Source organism: Prionailurus viverrinus, chromosome A1 (assembly GCF_022837055.1).
Source record: "Prionailurus viverrinus isolate Anna chromosome A1, UM_Priviv_1.0, whole genome shotgun sequence".
In the NCBI taxonomy this organism is placed as follows: domain Eukaryota; kingdom Metazoa; phylum Chordata; class Mammalia; order Carnivora; family Felidae; genus Prionailurus; species Prionailurus viverrinus.
In genome coordinates this window covers 212,782,811-212,803,251 of record NC_062561.1, presented here as the reverse complement: position 1 = coordinate 212,803,251, position 20,441 = coordinate 212,782,811, and the positions used below count along the sequence as shown (strand labels likewise).

At 42.0% G+C, this 20,441-nt stretch overlaps 1 protein-coding gene across 2 annotated transcripts in view; it reads right to left on the bottom strand.

Moving 5' to 3' along the window:
• The window catches only part of PRLR (prolactin receptor), a 161,770-nt gene that overhangs the window by 19,080 nt on the left and 122,249 nt on the right, over positions 1-20,441 (bottom strand). Inside the window, exon 4 of one of the 2 annotated variants that reach the window (XM_047877544.1) lies at positions 4,215-4,310. The exons of the other annotated variant lie outside the window; for it this stretch is intronic. The gene's annotated coding sequence lies outside the window, so the exon portion shown is untranslated. The remainder of the gene's footprint in view (positions 1-4,214; positions 4,311-20,441) is intronic. 2 annotated transcript variants of the gene reach the window in all.

Sequence of the window (20,441 nt, the reverse complement as noted above, 5' to 3'; positions counted from 1 at the left end):
GAAAAAGCCTCAATAGTCTTGCTGGACTCCAAAACACTCTCAGAAAACAAAAGATTTGATGAACTAAGTGTAAATTCTTGGAAACACATGGCATATATTTTCTTTTAAATTTTATGATTTTTGTAATCAAGGGAAGACCGTCCAGAGGCAAGGCTGCCTGTCTTGAGACATTTGAAATGGCTGAGTGTTGTTTGATGAGCCTTGAAAAGACCAGCCTTCCCCCATTCCTCCTGGCCAGAGTGGGGGTTCCCCACCTACCAGCTGGATACCATCTAAGGGACAACTTCTAGAAGGCTTTCTCCATCTGATACCATTCCCTACGAGGCATACTGGGAAGTGGAAATCCTAGTGACAGCAGATATTTGGGGTACCTAGGCACCATCAAGTAACCCTCTTATTTTGGGGCTCTTGGTTTAGTAATGGCCTCCTGTGAGGCAGCCAGCATGTCATTCTTTGGGGACCTTCTAGTTACTCTTCCAGGATTCCTTCCTAATGCCTCCTCCTTCCCAGGTTGCACATTCTAAACCACCTGCCCCATCTAAGCTCTCAGATCATTTAATTAATTAACTTAAAAAAAAGTTTATTTTCAGAGAGACAGAGAGAGAGAGAGAGAGCGAGAGCATGCTCGTGTGAGCATGTAAGAGAGACAGTGGGGGAGGCACAGAGGAGGAGAGAATCCCAAGTAGGCTCTAGCCTGTCAGTGCAGAGCCCCATGTGGCACTCGATCCCATGAACCGTGAGATCGTGACCTGAGCTGAAATCGAGAATGGGACACTCAACTGACTGAAGCAGCCAGGTGCCTCCTCAGGCCATTTAATTTAAATCAAGTGGTTAGAGGCTCATGATGGGAATAATCATGCCTACCATGTCTGGAGCACAGTCACTGTGCTAAGTGTTGTAATCATTTGCACCTCATCTAGCCTTCACAGCAGCCCCATGAGTGGCACAGACTATTACCTCCCCTTTTAACAAGTGAGGACACTGAAGTACAGAGAGGGGTAACACATGGTCAGTCACATGCCATTGGGAGAGTGAAATGTAGTAAATCTGAGCGCCTCTGAGAATCAGCTTTATTTGCAGACAGTCTGTGACGGACAGTGCAATAATTCCTCCTTCTATGGCAGGGAGAGTGGGGACAAGAGCAAGGGACCCGCGTGAGCAGCACGCCACGCCCCAGCAGGCATGGAGCCAGGACGGTCAGGCTGCGGGGCCTACTTGTGCTCTCACAATACTTGGCTCTCACAAATCCAGCTTCAATAGTTCCATATAGCCCTGGAAGAGTTCTTTTGTCTTGGAGATCTGATGATCTATCTCATCCTGGCTTGGGGATGGGATTTGGCCCACTGACTGAAGAAGTTCTAGAATATCCTTTTATTGAGACTTCTCTGCTCTTTGGGGCATTGCATTAAAATGCTTGAGATCAGCATGCTATAAATCACAATTTTTAGGCAAGGTCAGATGCTGTCTGGACAGCTCTGCCAAGTCAAGGCTCCAAGTGATTTGCAAAAGAAATGACTGGATGGGGAGGGCAAGGTGGGGGCGGGTAGGAGTAGATATTGCCAATGCTCATACTTCCATGTGCTGGTCCAGGCTCAAAGAAACTCTCTTAAATAAAGTTTTCCTATAAAAATGCTTTCAGGAAGTATTTTACGAACTGAAAAGCAAGCAAGCAAACAAACAAACAAACAAACAAACTCATTTCCTCTGGGATTTCCTCAGCTGTCTTGGAATCTGGTTAGTAGCCACCACTCACTTTTTGCTGCCCTGAAATCCCCACGCCAGGGAATTAGACAGACTCTTAGCGGTGTTGTCACTGTGCTTCATCAGTAATTTCTCAACTCATCCTGCACCTTATTCCCAGCAGGGCAAACACAGTGGGGAAAGTACACCTTCACATGGCAAGGAAATCACAGCTGCTAACCTAAGGGAGCCATGCCTAATGTTAACCCTGCTCACATACTGTGTTTTTTTCCAGAACTATGCATACTTTTATGTCTGGTAGATGCTAGTCTAGGGATAAATTTGTTTTTTTGTTTCTCTAAGCCACCCTCCCATGCACCCATTCCCAGCCCCCACTGCAAGCAAGATCTTGATCAAGGACCTCCTTATGGATCCCAACTGGGAATGGAACACCCAAAGAGGGTCCACAGCCTGCTTTTAGAGATAGTTATAGGGGCAAATTGCTCCAAATACATGGATGCATTCCAAACAGGAAAACATCAGCTCCATACGTCAGTTCAGTTCAAAGACAATTATACCGGCTTCACTCTTCACTAGCTCCCTAGGTGTGACTGTGGTTTAAAAATGCAAGACTTGGAAAGAGGAGTCAACATGGCAGAGAAGTATTGGGACCTGAAGTTCCCTTGTCCCTCAAACACAGCAGTATTGAGGCCGGAAGACTTGGAATTCCAGGAATCCAGGCTACAGAGTGACAGAAACATCTCAAAGGGCCCACAGGGACAACGTGGCGGGCCAGAGGTACGTGATTTCAAACTGGTGGAGATAAAAAGGGCGGCATAAGAACGGAGGGAAGGGATCCCCTTCTGTGGAGAGACAAAAGGAGGGGAAAGAGAGGCTGTGGAAATATAGGATTGTATTTGGACAAGAGAAAAAAACCATGGACTGGGAAACAGAAAAAAACAGGCAAAGAACCAATTTTTAACTGTGGGGCTTTCTCTGGACTGGAGCCAGCTGCCTATTCGTGCACCTGGGGAGAAGGGGAGCCAGCCTCGGGCTCTGTAGCCAGTCTGAGGTGCAGTTAGAGACAGCAATCCTCTCTGTGCTGTGGGAAGAAAGCAAATAGCTGCTCCAAGGACAAAAGACCCTCCAGGCACCCGCCAGCCAGAGGCTCTTTGTCATCTGGCTGTCTAGGATGGAACCAGGGCACGCGGAGCGGGATCCTTCTAGACATGGAACGAACTGTGCTGCTCGTGTCCATGTGGCACTGTGAGGAACCAGAGGCCCTTTGTCAGCTGGCTGGGCAGAGTGGCGCAACCCCAGGAACAGGGCACACAGAGGGGGATCCTTTAAGACACTGGGGTTTGAATCCCATCTGAGAGCTTGGGAGGCTTGGGAGACTGTGGAGCAGAAAAAACTGGGGCACTGTGAGGATGATCTGAACAGAGTGGTTTGGGACACCCAGTCTGGGGAGGAGAGACTGGGGTGTTGCCATTTTTCTCCCTATCACCAAAAAGGTGGGGCTTCAGGGAATGGACAATGGGCCCACAGTGGAGGCGGGACCCACCTACACCAAACCATGCCCCTCTGTGCCTGGTAACTGCTTATCTACTGGAGCAAGACTGACACTGACTGAACCAGATGGCCCCTTCTCCAGACCAGCACTGCTACCGATTCCAAGAAACCATCAGATATCGGTTCAGTGGATTTGCATTTTCTGATTTGATTCTCGGTCAATTATATATATAAATCCATAAAAATATATATTTATTTCTTCCTTTTCTTCCTCTTATTTCTTCCCTTCTCTAGTCTGTTTATTCTGGTTGTTGGTTTGTTTAAGGAGACATTTTTAATCTATTCTTTTTACACCTCTTCTGTATTTACTTCTTCTTTATTTTCCTCTCTCTCTCTGTGGATTAAGCCATATAGTTTCTCTGATTTTCTGTTTGGTTAATTTTTTTTCTTTTCTTTTTTCTCATCCCTGTCATTACTCTCTTTGTATGGGATAAGGCTTCTTCCATCCCCCCCACCTTAAAAATGTTTTTTCCAGAGTTACTTCAATGAACAAATCAAAATACACCTCCTCAAAAGAAATTCCAGGAAGAAATGACAGCTAGAGAATTGCTCAAAACAGATATAAACAATATATCTGAGCAAGAATTTAGAACAATAGTCATAAGATTAATAGCTGGGCTTGAAAAAAGTATAGAAGACAACAGAGATCAAGGAACTAAGAAATAATCATAATGAATTAAAAATGCTGTAAATGAGGTGCAAAATTAACTAGATGCAGTGACAGCAAGCATGGAGGAAGCAGAGGGGAGAATAAGTAAAATAGAAGTTTAAAATTATGGAAAATGATGAAGCCGAGAAAAAGAGAGATAAGAAAATACTAGACCATGAGGGGAGAATTAGAGAACTAAGTGTTTCAATGAAACGTAATAATATCTGTATCATAGGAGTTCCAGAAGAATAAGAAGAGAGAAAAAGGGGCAGAAGGTTTACTTGAACAAATGATAGCTGAGAACTTCCCTAACCTGGAGAAGGAAGCAGACATCCAAATCCAGGAGGCACAGAGAACTCCCTTCAGATTTAACAGGATTAAGTCTTCTCCACAGCATAGCATAGTGAAACTGGCAAAATACAAAGAGAAAGAGGGAATTCTGAAAGCAGTTAGGGACAAACGGGCCTTAACCTACAAAGGTAGACACGTAAGAGTACTAGCAGACCTGTCCATTGAAACTTGGCAGGCCAGAAGGGAGTGGCAGGAAATATTCAATGTGCTGAATAGAAAAAACAGGGAGCCAAGATCCTTTATCCAGCAAGGCTGTCATTCAGAATAGGAAAGATAAAGAATTTCCCAGATGAACAAAAACTGAAGGAGTTGATGACCACTAAACCAGCCCTGCAAAAGATACTAAGGGGGAGTCTGTGAGTGGAACACTGCAAAGACTACAAAGGACCAGAGACATCACCACAAGCATGAAATAAAACAGTGACACTAAATCCCTATCTTTGAATAATAACTCTGAATGTTAAATAAACTAAATGCTCCAATCAAAACATATAGGGTATCATAATGGATAAAAAAATGAGACCTATCTATATGCTGTGTACAAGAGACCCATTTTAGACCTGAGGACACCTTCAGATTGAAAGTGAAGGGATGGAGAACCATCTATCATGCTCCTGGAAGTCAAAAGAAAGCTGGAGTAGCCATGCTTATATCAGACAAACTAGATTTTATTTTGCTTATTTATTTATTTATTAAAAAAAATTTTTTTTCAACGTTTATTTATTTTTGGGACAGAGAGAGACAGAGCATGAACGGGCAAGGGGCAGAGAGAGAGGGAGACACAGAATCGGAAACAGGCTCCAGGCTCTGAGCCATCAGCCCAGAGCCCGATGCGGGGCTCGAACTCACGGACTGCGAGATTGTGACCTGGCTGAAGTCGGACGCTTAACCGACTGTGCCACCCAGGCGCCCCCAGACAAACTAGATTTTAAAGTAAAGACTGTAGCAAGAGATGAAGAAGGGCATTATATTATATTTATGGGGTCTGATAATCAAGAAGAGCTAACAATTGTAAATATTTATGCCCCCCCCCACGTTAAATACCCAAATATATTAATCAAACATAGGCAATCTTATTGATAACAGTATGGTAATTGCAGGGGGCTTTAATACTCCACTTACAACAATGGACAGATAATACAGGCAGAAAATCAATAAAGAAATAATGGCCTTGAATGATACACTGGACCAGATGGACTTGACAGATATTCAGAACAAAAGCTTTTCATCCAAAAGCAGCAGACTACACATTCTTCTTGAGTGCACATGGAACATTCTCCAAGGTATATCATATACTGGGTCACAAAACATCTCTCAATAAATATAAAAGAATTGAGATCAGACCATGCATATTTTCACATCACAATGCTACAAAATTTGAAATCAACCAGAAGAAAAAATTTGGAAAACTTCCAAATGCATGGAGGTTAAAGAACATCCTACTAAAGAATAAGTGGGTCAACCAGGAAATTAATGAAGAAATTAAAAAAATATATGGAAGCAAATGAAAATGAAAACATGATGGTCCAAACCCTTTGGGATGCAGCAAAGGCAGTCCTTAGAGGAAAATACATTGCAGTCCAGGCCTATCTCAAGAAACAAGAAAAATCCCAAATATAAAACCTAACAGCACAACTAAAGGAAATAGAAGAACAGCAAAGAAACCCCAAGGCCAGTAGAAGAAGAGAAATAATAAAGATTAGAGCATAAATAAACAATACGGACTCCAAAAAAACAATAGAACAGATCAATGAATCTAAGAGCTGGTTTCTTGAAAAAATAAGCAAAATTGATAAACCCCTAGCCAGACTTCTCAAAAAGAGAGAGAACCCAAATAGGTAAAATCACAGATGAAAGAGGACAGATCATAACCAACACGACAGAAATACAAACAATTATTGGAGAATACTATGAAAAATTATATGCTAACAGACTGGACAATCTGGAAGAAATGGGCAAATTCTTAGACACCCACACACTACCAAAATCAATTGGGAAGAGATAGAAAATTTGGAAAGATCCATAACCAGTGAAGAAATTGAATTGGTTATCAAAAATCTCCCAACAAATAAAAGTCCTGGCAGATGGCTTCCCAGGGGAATTCTACAAGGCATTTAAAGCAGAGTTAATACCTATCCTTCTCAGGCTGTTCCAAAAAATAGATATGGAAGGAAAAGCTTCCAGACCTATACTACAAAACCAGCACTACCTTGATTCCCAAACAAGACAGAGATCCCACTACAAAGGAGAATTACAGGCCAATGTCCGTGATGAATATGGATGCAAAAATTCTCAACAAGATACTAGCAGATCAAATTCAACAGCATATTAAAAGAATTATTCACTATGATCCAGTGGGATTCATTCCTGGTCTGGATAGCTTGTTTGATATTCGCAAATCAATCAATGTGATACATCACATTAATAGAAGAAAGGATAACAACGATGTGATCCTGTCAATAGATGCAGAAAAAGCATTTGACAAAATACAGCATCCTTTCTTAACAAAAACCTTCAAGAAAGTCGGGATAGAAGGAACATACCTTAACATCATAAAAGCCATATATGAAAAGGCCATGGCTAGTATCATCCTCAATGGGGGAAAAATGAGAGCTTTCCTCAGGAACACGACAGGGATGTCCACTTTCCCACTGTTGTTTAACATAGTGTTGGAAGTCCTGGTATCAGCAATCAGACAACAAAATGAAATAAAAAAGCATCCAAATTGGCAAAGAAGAAGTCAAACTTTCACTTTTTTGCAGATGACATGCTACTCTACATGGAAAACCCGAAAGATTCCACTGAAAAGCTGCTAGAACTGATACATGAATTCAGCAAAGTCAGAGGATACAAAATCAATATACAGAAATCGGTAGCATTTCTATACATCAATAATGAAACAACAGAAAGAGAAATCAAGAAATTGATCCCATTTTCAGTTGCAACAAAAGCCATAAAATACCTGGGAATAAACCTAACCAAAGATGTAAAAGATCTGTATGATGAAAACTTTAGAATAAACTTATGAAAGAAATTGAGGAAGACACAAAGAAATGGAAAAACATCCCATGCTCATGGATTGGAAGAACAAATATTGTTAAAATGTCAATACTACCCAAAGCAATCTATACATTCAATTCATTCCCCTCCAAATTACACTGGCATTCTTCTCAAAGCTAGAACAAACAATCCTAAAATTTGTATGGAACCTAAAAGACCCCAAATAACCAAAGTAATGTTGAAAAAGAAAACCAAGTGGGAGGCATCACAATCCTGGATTTTAGCCTCTACTACAAAGCTGTAATCATCAAGACAGTATGGTATTAGCATAAAAACAGATGCATAGATCAATGGAACAGAAAAGAAAACCCAGAATTGGACCCACAGATGTATGGCCAACTGATTTTTAACAAAGTAAGAAAGAATATCCAACGAAAAAAAGACAGTCTCTTTAGCAAATGGTGCTGGGAGAACTGGACAGCAACATGCAGAAGAATGAAACTGGACAACTTTCTTACACCCTACACAAAAATTAACTCAAAATGGATGAAAGACCTAAATGTGAGACAGGAAACCATCAAAACCCTGGAGGAGAAAGCAACCTCTTTGACTTCGGCTGCAGCAATTTCTTGCTTGACAAGTCTCCAAAGGCAAGGGAAATAGAAGCAAAAATGAACTATTGGGATCTCATCAAGGTAAAAAGTTCCTGCACAGCAAAGAGAACAATCAACAAAACTAAAAGGCAACCGATGGAACGGGAGAAGATATTTGCAAACGACATATCGGATAAAGGGTTAGTAACCAAAATCTAAAAAGAACTTACCAAACTCAACACCTGAAAAACAAATAATTCAGTGAAGAAATGGGCAGAAGATATGAATAGACACTTTTCCAAAGAAGACATCCAGATGGCCAACAGACACATGAAAACATGCTCACCATCACTCATCATCAGGGAAATATAAATCAAAATCACATTGAGATACCACCTCACACCAGTCAGAGTGGCTAAAATTAAGAACTCAGGAAACAGATGTTGGTGAAGATGTGGAGAAATGGGAACCCTCTTGCACTGTTGGTGGGAATGCAAAGTGGTGCAGTTGCTCTGAAAAACAGTGTGGAGGTTCCTCAAAAAACTAAAAATAGAATTACCCTATGACCCAGCAATAGCACTACTAAATTTACCCAAAGGATACAGGAGTGCTGATTCATAGGGGCACATGTACCCCCAATGTTTACAGCAGTGCTATCAACAATAGCCAAATGATGGAAAGAGCCCAAATGTCCATCAATTGATAAAGAATATGTGGTTTATATATACAATGGAATACTACTTGGCAATAAGAAAGAATAAATCCTGCCATTTGCAACAACGTGGATGGAACTGGAGGGTATTATGCTAAGTAAAATAAATCAGTCAGAGAAAGACAGATATCATGTTTTCATTCATATGTGGAACTTGAGAAACTTAACAGAAGATCATGGGGGAAGGGAAGGGGAAAAATAGTTTCAAACAGAGGGAGACAAACCATAAGAGACTCTGAAATACAGAGAACAAACTGAGGGTTGATGGAGTGGGGCCAGGGAAAGGGAAAAATGGGTGATGGGCATTGAGGAGGGCACTTGTTGGGATGAGCACTGGGTGTTGTATGTAAGCAATGAATCATGAGAATCTATCCCTAAAACCAAGAGCACACTGTATACACTGTATGTTAGCCAACTCGTCAATAAATTATATTTTAAAAAACCCTCAAAAAATAAAAATAAAAATAAAAGTTCAAGATTTGGAAATGAAGAGCAGGTTTGTAGGAAGTCAGCCACACGTTGTCCATGACCAGCTGCCTTGCTTCTGAATCCTCAAAGACCACGCCCCACCCCATCTTCATGCTCTCCCACCTCCGATTATCTTATTCAAATATACTTTCCCACAATGCTACGTCCCACGGTGGTATGATCTCCACAAAATCTCCCTTCTTCCTCATTTTTGTTCTGCATCAATGCTGATGCTGTCCAGGCCATGTTTTCTGAAAGCTTCCCTTCATCACCCTCTTCCATTAAGCCAAGTCTCTTCTACACACGCCAACAGTTGGAAAAAAAAGTCTGGAAATTTAGGCCTCACAGCTTGCCTTTCTAAGAAACAAGACCTACTCTCCCTGGATGGAAAATCAGGGCCACAGTTCCATGGTGTGGGCTGATCCCACTATCCAGAGTGGAAAGGTGAACCATAGGAGGGGAGGCCATGTGGCCCCTGAGAGTTAAAAATAACAGCTCTCAGTTCCCAATGCACCACTCCCCATTGTCTATCCACTGGTAGACCTACTGTGTACTCACCATCTGCATATTCTGCCCTACTTAGCCCCTGAACCAATCTTGAATGCAGGGGATTTCAGCTCTACCGCTCTGTGGGACTTGCTCCCCAAAACCTGGTGATCCCCTGAGTGCAGTACCCAACCTGGCCTGCCTCATCTGCCACTATTGCCCCAGTGTTCTATTCAGAATTTTGACTCACTTCCCCTGACTCTAGAAATGGATCATCATGCTAGGCAGTTGTTCTGAGGACCTAGGTAGCTATGGCAAGCTCAATTCTTGATGGATACAAGTAGGGCCCAATTCAAGATTTGGATTTCTTTAAAGACTGTCACACATAAGATTTGCCCAAATCATAAGTATTCTCTTCAATGAATTATTGCAAAGTGAATATGCCCATGTTATAACCAGGTTAACAAATAGACCACTAATAGCACCCCAAAAGGCCCCCTAGCGTCTCCTCCCAATCTCTACCCACTCGACAGAAACCATTCCTCTGACTTCTAACACCACAGTTGACTTTTGCCTACTTTTGGACTTTATAGAATTGGAATCACACAACATGCCTTTTCTGAGCTTGTGTGTCTGGCTTCTTTAATTTCTTTAATTCCACAATGCTGAATGACTTACCCTTTTAGAAAATTTACAAAATTTTATAATTTTTGTCATTTTACAAAATTCATTTTCACTGCATCTTATTTATCTTCCCTAATGTCATATTGAATGAAAGACCATAAATAAACTTATTTATTCATTCTCCACTTGATGGATATTTGAGTTGTTCCAGGCTTTGGCAAACTGTGGATTTTGTTAAGACTGATCAAAACTCACATGGCAGGGCAAATACCGTGTGATCTCTCTTATATATGTAATCTAAAAAAAATATAGGGGCGCCTGGGTGGCGCAGTCGGTTAAGCGTCCGACTTCAGCCAGGTCACGATCTCGCGGTCCGTGGGTTCGAGCCCCGCGTCAGGCTCTGGGCTAATGGCTCGGAGCTTGGAGCCTGTTTCCGATTCTGTGTCTCCCTCTCTCTCTGCCCCTCCCCCGTTCATGCTCTGTCTCTCTCTGTCCCAAAAATAAATAAACGTTGAAAAAAAAATTTTTTTTAAATATATCTATCATCTATCTATATCTATAAAATTAAGCTCCTAGATGTAGAGAACAGATTGGTGGTTGCCAGAGGTGGAGGGGTGGGGGTGGGAAAAATGGGTGAACTGGTTTTTTTGTTTTTTTGGTTGGTTGGTTTAAGCACATTGAATAAAAGACATAAGAAATTAAAAATAAAATTTGATGAAGCTCCTGATTTTAAATGGATAAATTTTTTACCAAAAAGGGATGAAATAGAAAAAGCCCACAATTTTGCAGCATATAAATTGGATGGAACAATGAAAAGAGTAGTAAATAAGAACAAATTACCTGATGAGTTTTGTTGGGTAAAATGTGTTTCAAGTAAGTTATTCTGAATATTTACATTTTACATTCTTATATATTTACATTTTACACTAATAAAAAATTAGAACAAAACCTATCATCCATTTGCTGTATTTTTCTGAGCTTACTAGATACCCAGTAAAGAGTATTTTCACAGTTAAGAATGCTGTACAGATACGAATCAATTTCAAGTCTCAACACTTTTGAGTTTATTAACTCTAAGAAGAAACTTTGAACAAGAATACAGGAAATTAAAAAAAAAAACAAGTCTCAGATGGTCAGGAAGCTCTGAGCACCTCAGATCCTCTTGCCTTCCCCCCCTCATTTTGAGTCTGCCACCATAAATGGTTAGGACACTGCCTGCCACATCTCCTGACTTGAATGCAAATCAAATTTCAAATGTCTCTCTTGTCCTAAAAATGTAAAAAGATTTACTTCTTGGGAACAAATTTTACATGCATTGATCCATTGTTTTTAGCGTTAGGAAATGTATTAGGTGCCTCCTTTGGGGTCTGCCTGGTTGGGGTTCTCTGCCCGCCAGGTCTCTTTACCTGCTGTTCCACCGGGGTTTCATGGCCTGAGGCTAAAATAACAGGGAGAGAACCCCATAGGTACGCTTTGATTTCCAGGAGTCCCACTCATCTTTCCAATACAGAATGCCAACATTTAGTTTGGAAACCAGAAGACATACTTTGTGTAGGGTGGGGAGAGCATCAGGAGGTGGAGATTAAGGCTCAAGATTAAGACCATTATGTAAACTTTGCCCAAAGTCAACGGTCAGTGACTGCCTGTAGAATGAATAAGTGAATCCAAGATATGGGATGACACTTTGCATACAAGAGAACGGGTCCTATGTTAGTGTTATCAAACACCAGATGCACCAGATGTGGAGCCAGCTTAGTCTTCTGTCTTTGAGAGAGGAGGGAAGAAGCTTTAAGGAGAACGTGGCAGCGGCTCTTTGAGGCAGACCCACAAAGCTGGAGAAGTAGTGCTCGGGAACCCCGGTCTGAGTGTGGGAAACGAAGGCATGCAAACGTGTGCCCGCATGTTTATCTGTCCAGAGCCCAGACAACATATTTACACATTTGCCTGTGAACTTCCATAGCAGGGCCCTTGCTCACGTGACCATCCGTTATTATTATTTTTTATCACTGCAATTATCCAGTTCACATTTTATCGCTTCTCAGTTTTCCATCTTATTCCCTATTGTGAGATATCCTTTGGTGGGAAACTTCTGGAACTTGCCACAAGGGAACTAGTTTTACATAAAACGACCATCCCATGAGAGCCCAGCAGTTTAGTCAGAACATCATGGCTGTGTGAAAGCTATTAGAAACAATACAGAGACCAATATAAAATGCCCACCTCTGATTACAGATGCCCTCCCTCCCTCCTCTCCCAGGACTCCCAGAGGTGCCACCCGGGGAGAAGTTGGTGAAGACTGTGCTCTGTGAAGATGCATCCAGCAGGAGGCATGTGCCATGCTGTGAGAGGCAGATGATCCGCAGAGGCTGCGTTTGTCTAAGCTGGAGCGGACCCTGGGACTGGTATCATATACAGGGGCTTCGATAGAAAGCTCTTCTGGCTCCTGCCGCCTGTAAACTGCCACCTGTCCTGCATGTGCCTTTGCACTGGAGTCCCTTTAATAAAGCAGAGTGCTGGGGACACCTGGGTGGCTCAGTCAGCTGAGCATCCGATTTCAGCTGATTTCAGGTCATGATCTCAGGGTTTGTGAGTTTGAGCCCCGCATTGGGATCTCTGCTATCAGTGCGAGGAGCATGACTCAGATCCTCTGTCTCCTTCTCTCTGCCTCTCCCACACGCACTCTCTTTTTCTCAAAAATAAGTGAACATTAAAAAAAAAAATAAGCAGAGCACTGAATGCATCCCCATGGCTGGAGGCATCGCTTACACCACTTCCACTCACTGGCTACAGCATCCCAGCAGCATCTCTGACTGGAGGGAGGCTTGTGTTTGCGCAGCCTGCTTGGCTTGAAGGCAAGAATAACATGTGGGTGAGTTGCAATCCTCCCCAACAAGGGCACGCTTTGGACAGATGGTGGAAAACGTTGGCCTGATTTTCACGGTAATTAGTTTCTTTTGAGATCATCTATCAACTAATAACGTTTTAAAAAAACACCATAAATTGTGGATTGTGTTTTATATAGCTGCTACACAGAAATCAGTGGTTTTCAATCCAGGATTTCCATTAGGACCACATAAGGAACTTGGTTTTAATTTTTAAGTTTATTTATTTTGAGAGAGAGAGCATGAGCAAGGGAGTGGCAGAGAAAGAAAGGGAAAGAGAAAATCCCAAGCAAGCTTCACTCTGTCAGTGCAGAGTCCAATGCAGGGCTCGAACCTACCAACTGGGAGATCATGACCTGAGCCGAAACCAAGAGTGGGACACTTAACCTCTGAGCCACCAGGTGCCCCTGGAACTTCTTAAAAGTTCTTGGGGGGATGGTTGCTTTGTACGTCCTGGCTCCTCCTGATCGGACCCCTCTCATTCCTAGAGAGAGGGAGAGCAGGAAAGCAAATACTCTTCTCCTTTTGCAGTCTTGATATTAGTCAGGTTAATCTCTGCACACCACCAAAGTCTTCGCACTCTCTCATTTGCTCATTGATCAGTAATTCTATTAGCTCCGTCTGTTTTTGTATCTGGCTCACTACCTCGTTGAGCAAAATATGCTCAGCCTTCTCTGAGATGCAATATTAGATGTACTAACAACAACCTAAATCAACCCCTCTCCTCTCATCCCACCCTCCCCACCCCCCCGCCGCCCCAGAACAATGTGAACAATGACCTCTGCATATTCCCAATATCCCCTTCTGTCCTGTAGGAAATCCTTTGGTGGAATGGGTGTTGCCACAGCCAGTTGAGAGAGAAGAGGAGCTTGAGTTACACCAGGGGAGAGGATAGCTTGGGTGGGTATGTAAAGTAATAAATAATCCTTTTTTTTTTAAGGCTCATGGGGATAGCTAGATCTGCTTGAGCATTCATTTATTCATTCATCAAACACTGATCTCCCTTACTTCTTTTGTACCATTGTTCAAATGTCACATTAGCAAGGTTTGCACTGACCACAATCTTTAAATTGCAATCCATCTCCAGCACTGCTCTGTATTCTTCATTCCCTGGTCCCGCTTAATTGTTTTCCATGGCACTTAATATCATATGACCTATGATATTTTTTCCTTAGCTATTTGTCAATAGTGTGTCTCCCTCCACTAATGTGTATACTCCACGAGAGAAGAGATTATGCAGGATGGTGCCTAGGACAGTGGCCTATATCCCAATGATCCAAGAATGTCCAGTTTTTTGGTATGTTTTGAAAAACATACTTGCAATGTCTTACTGAAATAATGTCTGCCCCTTTCAGACATTATTATTATGTCTCCCCTAAAAGCATAGCTTACTAGCAACCAGCTCACCCATGGCGTCGGAACCATCAATTTCTCTTCCCTTCATTGTGTTTACGAGCAGGGATTTTGGAGCCAAAACATCTGGGTTGGAATCCTGTTTCTGCCACTCACGAGATGTGTGTTCACAGGCAACTTACTTAACTTCTTTGTGCCTTAGTTTCCTCTTCTGTAAAATGGGAATAATACTAGGACCGACTTCATAAAGCTGTTATGAAGATCAGATGAGTCACTTTTGGCAATGAGCTTAAAACAGTGCCAGCCTATAATGAGGACTAGCTAATCCCTCTATTTCCCTGGGGCTGATGGCTTCTCCCTCCTAACTGTCTCTAACCCAAGAACTTTCCACCACAGAAGGAGGGAGGTACAGTGGTTTCGTCTCCATGAAAAGTGTTGCATTTAGAACTTCAATGGAGGTAGTGGGAGTATAAGCAGACTGGATTATAATCCTCAAATATTTTCTCTCTCACAGTCACAGGATTGCATATTGCCATCCATTGTCATTGAACATAATCCTATATCTTGTTGGAGGAACACACATCCCATTTCAATGCCATGTGGAAAGTTTTGGTCAATGGAACGTGAATGGTTGTAATTGTTTTTGCTGTGTGAACAGAAGTCTTAAACAATTGCATGATTTGGCTTAGGCCTTCTTGTTCTTGTTCTCCACATGCCCTCAGGATGTCCCAGATAGTGGCTACTCCCTTAGTCTGGGTTCTAGAATGAGAAGACAGGTGGAACCTAGATAAGCCTAGCAGAGTCCATCCCATCCTAGCACAGCCACTGCCAGCCCACAGCGGATCCTCTGTTTTTACATAAAGTGAGCAAAAAGCAAATGTTGTAAGCCACTGAAATAGTACGGTATGTTATCACTACAAAACTGACTAACACAGGGCAGGAGAGTAGGAGGAGAATATGTTTTGCAAGACTGTTCAAACAAGATTATTTTTTCACAGAGGAACCTTTGTGTGTGTTATATACGTGTGTGTGAATGTGCTATTCACCCACACACAAAACTTTATTTTGCCATAAAAAATCACTATTATATTGGTAACAACCTTGTCTATTATATATATATATATATATATATATATATATATATATATAAATTTTTTTTGAGAGCGGTTGCAAGTAAGTGAGGGGCAGAGAGAGAGGGATAGAATCCCATGCAGGCTCTGCACTGTCAGCACAGAGGTCAGACTGGGGCTCAAGCTCACCCGAAGCAGGGCTCAAACTCATGAACGGTGAGGTCATGACCTGAGTCAAAGTCAGATGCTTAACTACTGAGCCACCCAGGTGCCCCTATTATATACATTTTAATTTCTAGAAACCTGGGCTTGGGAAGTAAGAACAGAAATTAAAGTTAAAATAAAAAATAAATTATTGCCCTAGTGGCATTGGCTTCCTGCCTCCCTGCTTATTTGTCTCAGGAGAAAATGGATAGCAGAAGTTCTAGAATTTTGGATATGAAAGGAAAAAGGGCTTGAAAAGATTCGGACCCAACCTCTCACTTTTCTATATGGGGCAACTGAGGCTTGGAAAGATGAAGTGCATTGGTCAAGTGCCTGATGGGAGAATCTTTAAAGCACTGACAGTAGGCTGCGTGCATACCTGAGAAAGTTAACATGCCTAGGAAGAAATTCTCAAGAATGTGTGAAAGCATTTTTCCTCTTTATTTACTTTTCCCTACCATCTCAGAATCCTGGAAGACCATTCCCAGGAATGATAAAAACTTCTGCTGTCCATCAGAAATTTGATTCTCCTTTTCTTTCTGGGCACATAGTTAAAGATCACCTCATTGAAGCCCTTGTAATTAGGTGGGATCAGGTGACTGAGTTGTGGCGTCTGAAAGTGAGCAGAAGTGATGTACTTCTAATCTAGTCCTGGTATTTAAAACTTTCCACACATTCTCACTTGCTCATTCATTCTCTCTCTTTCTCTCACCCATTACTGGCCAGAGGAAGATGAAATTAAGGACTTAAAGGTCCTAAGAGCCAAGGATAGCCAATAGATGGAAGGATCCTGCATCCCCTGCTGATGCCCAATGAACTGTGACTTGGGTGACAAGTAAACCTTTGGTTATTAAGCTTCCAAGATACAAAGAGGCTGGGCATTGTAGTGACTGAGATGGCAGCTACTATATTTAACCAAGCAGCAGGCCTACAAATAAGTGGGAAATCTCTGACATCTGGCCTACGGCTGATCCATCATGAATACCATCATCAAAGTCTCAGAGTAACCTGTCTTGCTTCCTCTACATTTTTAGCTCCCTCACACTGTCACATTTGTATGTTCACAGGTGTTCAACAGCACTTGGATGACTGACCGAATAGTTTATAAGGCCACATATAATACATTATTTAATTCACAGAGCCACTGAAAAAGCACTTGACCTTGAGCTGTGCAACATGTTCTTCCCATTAATCAACAAGCCCTTCCCATTACTGAGAGATATGAGACCCTACTGATTCTTCCAATGAAGCTGTTCATGTGTATTAATTTGAACTCAAAGACGGATGGGTAACAAAGCTAACAAAGATGTGGTTGCTTTATAAGTGAGCTTTGAATACTGATGTGTTTCTGTATCCCAAAGTAAGACAGCTGCACTTAGAAAAATCTGCTAAAATATGCTTAACATCTTAAGAAGCGAGTGCCATTGTCAATTATAAAAGGATCTCTCCATATATTTCTTAATAAGTTTACCATACCGTTAGCATAACAAACAGTAGGTCTAGCTCTCAATTGGTTGCTAGGCTTCCTGTACCAATGTATTTGCTCACAGAGGTAGAGTGGGCCTGTGCAAATATCTGCATACCTGGCCACCATGACCTTGGCCTGGCAGAACCTGGTAAGTCATTGCTGACTCACCACTTTACAATAGTAACATCACCTCACGGCACAACATATAATTGATGTTATGTCTTCCAGACAACCCTCTCTGAGACCACCAAAGGGAAAAAAAGATTAAGAAGTCAATATTCAAAAGGTTAGTCAATTTCTCATTTTCTTTGTAACACTCTTCTTGGAAGATTATCCACAATGATTGTCATCCTTGGCCTGGCAGACATCCTATTGTTGCATTCCCATGCTTCTCAACTCACCATTAGAGACAGAAATTAATTTTAATATTATCACAAGAACAACATGATTTGAAAGGGAAGTTTGCTGCTTTGCTGACACTCAAAGTTATGTTAACTGCCAATTTATTTACAAGTCAAAATATAAATGGCTTGGGATGTTTTCCATGGGTTTGCCTAAGCAGAGGGGCTGATAAACACCTGGATTTCTGGAATGCATTTCTGAATGTCCTTGACTGCCTAAAAGACCCCATTATAATCCAGCCTTTTCTTTGAAGCTCTGTGAATGTCTGCTGGTGGGAATGCAAACTGGTGCAGCCACTCTGGAAAAGTCTGGAGGTTCCTCAAAAAATTAAAAATAGAACTACCCTGCAACCCAGCAATTGCACTACTAGGTATTTATCCAAGGGATACAGGTATGTTGTTTTGAAGGGACACATGCACCTCCATCTTTATAGCAGCACTACCAACAATAGCCAAAGTATGGAAAGAGCCCAAATGTCCATCTATGGATGAATGGATAAAGAAAATGTGGTATATATATACAATGGAGGATTACTCGGCAATCAAAAAAGAATGAAATATTGCCATTTGCAACTACATGGATGGAACCGGAGGGTATTATGCTAAGTGAAATTAGTCCCAGAAAGACAAAAATCATATGACTTCACTCATATGAGGACTTTAAGAGACAAAACAGATGAACATAAGGGAAGGGAAACAAAAATAATATAAAAACAGGGAGGGGGACAAAACAGAAGAGACTCATAAATATGGAGAACAAACTGAGGGTTACTGGCAGGGTTGTGGGGGGGAAGATGGGCTAAATGGGTAAGGGGCATTAAGGAGTCTACTCCTGAAATCATTGTTTCACTATATGCTAATTTGGATGTAAATTTTAAAAAATAAAAAATAAAATTAAAAACAAACAACAAAAAAAGTTATTACTTTTATAATTGAGGGGGGGAAAGTCTCAATAAAAAATTTTAATACCACAAAAACAATCTCCAAATAAAAACCTGTCCTTTCATGGTGTAAATACATGGAAAAGGTCCCCACTTGGGGAATACAGAAATGGCTTATTTGCATTGTGGCAAAAGTTTCAGCAGCTGCTGACAGCCAATCTCCCTGTGTTAGTGTGTGTGGTTGAGCATGAGCCCCGTCTCCCACCAAACAGTAAAGAGTGATTGCAATAGTTCTTTTTTTTTCAACTTTTTGAAAATGTTTATTTATTTTTGAGAGAGAGAGAGAGAGACAGAGAGAGAGAGAGAGGGACAGAGAGAGAGAGAGACCCTGTACTGGTGCATGTGTGAGTGGGAGAGGGGCAGAGAGAGAGAATCTCAAGCAGGCTCCATGCTCAGCACAGAGCCCCATGAGGGGCTCTATCTCATGATCCTGGGACCATGACCTGAGCCAATATCAAGAGTCAGATGCTCAACTGATGGAGCCATCCAGGCACCCCACAACAGTTCTTGATGTCCCACAGCCTGTTCCTTTGTTTTTAAGAATTCTCTCCACTTCTCTGAATTCCATCACTGTGTCCACCTGAGGGTTATTTAAAATACCCAGGGATATTTTATTTGCCATTAAGCTTCTGACAAGTTGTTGACAGGCAATTTCACGGGAAAACTCTTTCAGAGCCTCAGAGAAGAGTGGGGTCATCTTATTCAGGTGGTTTAAGAAGTTCAGTAGGGTTCTCTCAGAAGCTGGGCACTTGTTTTACCTTGGCCCCTCAGCTTCTGGTCATCCTTGGTATGTAAAGTAGGAGGATCTGGAAGTTCAAAGGGTGGTGGGGAGGTGGGGCAGCAGATGGGTGCAAGGGTTAAAGCCCCACCTCCTTGCCTGTTGTCAGAAAGTCAGAGCATCTCTGCCACCTCTTGAAACCACTACCAGTCCCCAAGTCCCCTTATCTCCCCTCACTTTGGTCCATCTCTTATACAAGCACATCCCATCTGTACTGGATTAAATCAACCCTTCTCAGTCATGTACAATATGTTCTTTCAAACCTGCTTCTTCATTCAAAACATGTGAGCTACTGATGCAGCAAGATAATTACTTGTCTCTCTTAGCGGCTTATATTCACTCTTTTTTCTTCTTTCCCCTTTACTCAGCTTTCCTCAGAAGAAGCCCTTTCTTAACAAAAACTCAGTTGTCCAATCAAAGATGTAATGGCCAAGGTCCTTGAATTAGGCTGGGATTGGGGGTGGAACAATAAATACTCGCAGGACAGACCCAGTAAGTGAGAATGGGGAGGAAGAAGGAAAACCAAAATTCAGCCCTTTTTAATGCATTTTCAGAAAAAGGCAGGGTATACCTAGTGTAGTGGCTAGAACACTCACACATCCATTTATCCATCCACCCATCCACTTATCAATCCATCTTTCAACAAATATTCACTGAGCATCTATGGTGCAACAGGCATGGGCAGGGCCCTGAGAACATGGTGTTTTGCTCAAACAACCCCCTTAGTACTTAGTCTGGTAGTGGAGAGAAGCTAGTAAAACACTTACATGTACTTGACACAAGTATTAAGGGAGTTCTGTAGGTGCCATGCAAGCCAACAGTGGGAAGATGTGACCTGGTGGAGGAAACAGGGGCTTCTCTGGGGAGGTTGCTTCAGGGATGAGGGGTAGAAAGCCCCTCCTTCCTATCCACAGCTCTGGGTATAACTGGGCATGGCAGACACTGCTGGTTACATTTTCCCCTTTGCTTTTGTCTCTTGCTTCAAAAGGAGCCCACAGAATCCAGGGGCCATACAATGAAGGAAGCAGGACCCAAAGCCGACCCCAGTGGCTCCTTTATTTGCAAGTGTCAACATAGAGAGCTTTGTGATGGAGTAGATGTATATTTGGTTAGGTTTGGGCCTTTGGCAAAGGATATCCAGTTTTCCTTTGGTCCCCCTTCATTTCCCCTTTGGAATTTTGTTCCTTGTACTCTTTTCTATCCCTCCCT